At 33.6% G+C, this 5,813-nt stretch overlaps 1 pseudogene; it reads right to left on the reverse strand.

The window, feature by feature from the left end:
• Window positions 1-760: 760 nt before the first annotated feature.
• Window positions 761-2,970, reverse strand: LOC148568920 (uncharacterized; annotated as a pseudogene).
• Window positions 2,971-5,813: the final 2,843 nt, after the last annotated feature.

A 5,813-nucleotide genomic window follows, 5' to 3' on the forward strand; every position in this document is an offset into this window, starting at 1 on the left:
TGCTTTATACTAGGCCTTTTCCCAGTCCAAATTTCATATGGGATTTTGTTAACTGCTTTGCTTGGCACCCTATTAAGGATGTACACTGTGGTCTTTAAGGCTTCTCCCCAGAGTGATTCAGGCAAGGAAGAATGACTAATCATACTTCTCACCATGTCCTTAAGAGTTCGGTTCCTTCGCTCTGCAACACCATTCATGCTAGGTTTGCCTGGCATAATGTATTGTGGAACAATACTACACTCCTCTAGGAAAAGAGCAAAAGGCCCAGGACGTTGCTCACCTGAACCGTCATATCTTCCGTAGTATTCACCACCACAATCAGATTTGACAGCTTTAATTTTCTTTCCAAGTTGAAGTTCAACTTCAACTTTGAAAGACTTGAAAACATCCAAGGCTTGGGACTTTTCATGAATTAAATATAGATACCCGTAACGAGAGTAATCATCTATGAACGTAATAAAGTACCGTTGTCCATTCCAAGAGACAGTAGGGAATGGGCCACATATATCGGTATGTATTAGTTCTAAGACATCTTTAGCTCTCTCGGAACCTAATTTCCTTTTGTTTGTCCTTTTCCCCTTTATGCACTCAATGCAGACTTCAAAGTCTACCAAATTTAGGGGTCCAAGAATTTCATCCGACACGAGCCTCTGAATTCTCTGTTTAGAGATGTGACCTAGGCGTTTGTGCCATAATGATGCCGAATTCTCATTTAGTTTTTGTTTTGTACCCGTTTGCAGTATTTCATTATTATAGGAATTTAAGACAAGCCTATATAAATTATCCACCAAATGACCAGAGCAAATATTATTCGAATTATAGAAGAGACTGACTTTATTGTCTCCGAATGAACAAAAATAACCTGATTTGTCCAAACGAGAAACAAAAACTAAATTCCGTCTAAATGGCGGTACATAAAATGTCTCTAATAAATCCAAGTAAAATCCACTCGTGGAACATAATCTAAAGGTTCCTATAGCTTCGACTGCAACTATATTGTTGTCTGCCACATAGATGTATCTTTCAGCATCACTTGGCAGTCGGCTCCACAGGCAACCCTGCATAGTAACACCTACATGAGTAGTAGCAGCAGAATCTACCCACCAAGTATCAACAGGTGCATAACTTAAACTAGCCTCAAAACAAACAAAAGTAAGAATTATACCCTTCTTTACACGCCATGTGGCATATTTGGTACAATCCTTCTTCATGTGTCCCACCTTCTTACAGAAGAAACAAGTTGAAACTTGATCTTGTTTCTTAGCCTTTTTCTGCTGAGAAGGCACATCCGCAGTAGTATCACGCTTTCTTTTATATTGAGAAAATGAAGCCATGTGAGCACTTTCAGTCTTATCTTGCTGTAGCCTCTCTTCTTCTTGCACACAGTGAGATATAAGCTCATTTAAGGACCAAGTGTCCTTCAGAGTGTTATAACTCACTTTGAATTGCCCAAAGTGTGCAGGAAGGAAAATTAAAATGAAATGCACGAGTAAATCTTCAGACAACTCTAACTTTAGTGCTTTCAATTTTGAAGCAAGATGAGACATTTCCATAATGTACTCCCTTATGTTCCCTTTACCTTTATACCTCATGGAGACAAGTTTACTTAAAAGGCTACTTGCCTCCGCCTTTTCATTCTTAGTAAAGAATTTTTCAACATCCTTTATGAACTGTTTGGCATCTTTTTCCTTAGTAATTGAGCCCCGAAACGCCTCAGGAATTGAGCGTTTCATGATTATAATGCTCATTCGATTGGATCTCTCCCACTTCTCTATTTTAACCTCATTGAGGTTTTCCGGAGTGGAAGTGGGTTTCTCCTCTCGAAGAGCTATATCTAGATCCATACAACCGAGGACAATCTCCACGGCATCTTTCTAAACTTTAAAGTTTGAACCATTCAGCATAGGAATACTACTAATTTGTGTAGAAACATTGGTAGCTAAAGCCATAGTTTCTGCCTTTCTGGATTAGAACAAAAAAAAAACATGCAGTAAACATTAGTTAAATAATGGAAAAAATCCATATTGAGATATCTAGAACAACGTTAATTTTCCATCTTTGGATAGAAAAATTAACTGTAAGTGATACTCTCATTGCAGTAATCAAATATTGTCAAAATTCATGTCACACATTAAGCCTTTCTTTGGACCGACTTAATGCGCACATGGAAACTTAAACTTCGCAACCTATTTATTACCGCATATATTTTCTATTAATTGGCCAAACAATAACCTTCCTTTGGGCCAGTTATTGACCGCATAATTAATAGAAAATAAACAAAAGTGTGCAATGCTTATTATTTGGCCAAACAATAAACTTCCTTTGGGCCGATTATTGTTTGCATAAATAATAAACATTACTTTATTCTTAATTAGTTACCCAAACATGTATTTATTTTCAATATGTGTATGTAATTCGGCCAAATATAGACCTTCCTTTGGGCCGACCAATATTCGCATGAATTACATAACACCATATTCCTAATGTTTTAAATAAATCAATTTTCACAAAAGATGCTACTTTGGCAGCATAATGTTCAATCAATTTATTTTAAAACCAAATCTTTATAAAATAGATGGGTATACTAATCCAAATTGTTACCAATTTCCTTATGTAATAACAAAATAATATTTTCTATTATTCAAATATTATTAATATATATACATAACTTGGCCAAATATAAATCTCCTTTTAGATCGATTAATATTCGCATAAGTAACATATACATATTAATCCTTATATCCTAAAAAAATAATCAATTAATTTTGTACCAAATTAATGGCACACAACTAAATGCCAATTATATACAGTTACAAAAATATATGAAAAACATATGATAAAAAAATATCTATTTGACCGTATATATATATGTAACCGAGACAACATTAACGTAAATAATAATAATAATAATAATAATAATAATAATAATAATAATAATAATAATAATAATAATTACATGTTATATACCATGAAAGTTGTATATATCATCCAATAATATACATATGCGTAACATATATATATATATATATATAGCGAACCAAAATAGTATACTGGAATACGTTTTATATATATATAATGCGTATATATACGTATTGATGCAGACACATAATGGGAACAATTTTATCAAGCGCGCAATAATTTAATACATAATATAAACACGCATATGTATATATATATATTGATTCAATAATATAAAAAATTGAATATTTTCAATGATTGAATTATGGATGGCTCTTATATCACTTGTTGGAATAAATTAATTTCAATAACCCAGATCATTCATATTGAATCATCAAAAATATATCATATCATAATGCAGAAGCGTATTTGAATTTATAAACATAAATCATACGATCGGAAGAGTTTGGATCTTGTGGTTCTTTCAATCTTCCTCAACCAAAGCCTTCTGTATTCCTAGGAGGCTGAACTGCAACTCTTTTGATGGGGAAAGAGTAATAAAGGCGGCTTTGGCATATACTGCGGACCGAAACCCTGAAGGTCTATTTATATTTGAGCATGGCACCCATTAAACCCTTAAGCCCAAATAAAATAGTATCTAAAGCCCAAAAGATAATATATCTAAAATCCAAAAAGATAATTATCTAAGGAACAAAAGATAATATCCGGTTTTATTCTCATTTAATTCCAAATCAAAAGTAATAATGACTTATTCAATTTAGCATTTATAACAATAAATGAGATCACCATTATATAAGTCATTTAATTTGAAATAGCATAATTTGTGATTATAATTAATATATGTATTGCCCACAAATAAGTTAGGAAATCAAATAATTTCCTAACAATGACACGACCAGGAAACACCGCTCGAACATACGTGGAGGCGAGAAGGCGCGAGCAGCCGACCTCAGGAGAGAGGCCAGACCCGAACACACGACACGGAAGATCCAGCGAGAGAGCAACGACGGCATCGAGCATGCGGTGGCGGTGAACTCCTAGCTCTATCTCTTTGTCTATGGTGTGCCATTTAGAGACTAGTAGAGAGTGTGAGTGAGTGAGAGAGCTAGGATGCGGTCGCGGTGGGACTTTGTTCAACTAAGATTTTTTTTTTTTTTTTTTTAAGAAAACGTCAAACGACATTGTTTAGGGTGGAGATTTAAAAAAAAAAAAAACGAACCGGTTCGAGTTTTCAAATCTGTTGGTTCACTGATTTTTACAAAATCCGACCGAGTCCAATCGGTTCTCAACTTCTCATCGATTTTGTTCTTTGTGCAGTCCAATTCTCAACCCGAATCAGCCAAGGTCACCGGTTTTTCGGTCTGATCTCCCGGGTCAGTCCGGTTTTTTTCAACTATGCTTGCAACCATTAAGCAAAGCTGTTCATGCATGTTTGGCCTCAATCAAATCATTTTTTTAAGTGGCAAGCAACTTAACCAGGCAGGAACAGTGCATACATCATCATTTTGTTAAGTTAATCATATTTATATATATCATCTTGAAATCAATAATTAATTTGGAATTTTAAGAGAGAAGTGTTATTTAATTTATGTAGATTTTAGAGCTGAACAAACTGAGAGAGTTAAATAGAGTAAATCCTAACGATTAGATTAGATAACTATAGAATGTAGAAGGAACTAAGGAAGCTATTACCTTCGAGCCATCAACGGTGTCACGATGAAACTCACAACTTATCAACAATAAAAAGCAAGAATTATGGAACAAACGGGGTACTATTGACAAAAGACTTCAAATGAGGTGTTCCAAGCTTTGCACAAATTCAAAAACACTATAGCGGAAGTACAGGTTTATAGAAATTAGCATTAATATTCAATAACATCAGCAACAACAAATTAGATAAAAATTAGCAGCAACACGTCAACAATACATTACAAAAATTCACTAAATTCCAAGAATGATGGTCAAAATTTCTCTGGTTTCTATATAACATTTAAGACATTAAAAGGAAAAAGAATGCCTGCTCAATCTGCTCTAGAATATCTAGACCAAAATAAATATAAAAAAAAAAAAATCACGCAATGCCAAAACCCATAAAATCATAGTGCATAAGAAAGAAAGCATTTAAGATAGCATTCTCTTATTGACCAAAAAAAAAAAGATAGCATTCTCTTCACCAATACTTGAAAAGCAACAATTTGCAGAACTTTGTATTTGATTCCAAATGCAACAACTTTGTGTCAGTGGCTCAGCGCCCAATGAGTAATGCTACACATCTAAGTCTTTTTATAAACTAAGTTTAACCAAGTTATGATAAGTTTGGAAAACTCTAAATTAATATTTGTGATGACTAAACATTATTAAATATTTAATTACAAAATTATTAATTTGATTTTCATTTAACATATGTTAATTAATAATTTTGTGATGCAGATTTTAAATTGGGCCGAAAACAAAATTCTGATGCAAGCCCAATTACATTCAGCCTTGGTTTGATAAATAAGCTTGGCTGATTTGATTATTATATTAGTTGGGCCAGATTGAGTTATTATTACTACTAACCCAAATGAATGCTTTTCTATTTGCTCAATGCATGATCCGAAAACTATACATCAGGAAAGCAAATGTTATTAATTTGGCCAGATTAAATGATTATTGCAACTAAGTCCAATTTCATTTGAGATGAGAGTTCCTCATGATTTGTCCGAAACCATGAAGCAAAGAAAACAAAGCTTCAATGCTTCCAACGGACTCCATTTCACTCTTTGGAAGGATTTCAAATTTAATTTACTAGCATTGGGAACATGAGAGAGAACTTGACTTTGATTTGATGGGAATCATTATGATTCACGCTACACCACCTAAAGGGAAGTAAAAGCAACCTTCTTTCAATTAAT

This window comes from Arachis ipaensis, chromosome B4, assembly GCF_059453495.1.
Source record: "Arachis ipaensis isolate K30076 ecotype BB chromosome B4, ASM5945349v1, whole genome shotgun sequence".
Taxonomy (NCBI): domain Eukaryota; kingdom Viridiplantae; phylum Streptophyta; class Magnoliopsida; order Fabales; family Fabaceae; genus Arachis; species Arachis ipaensis.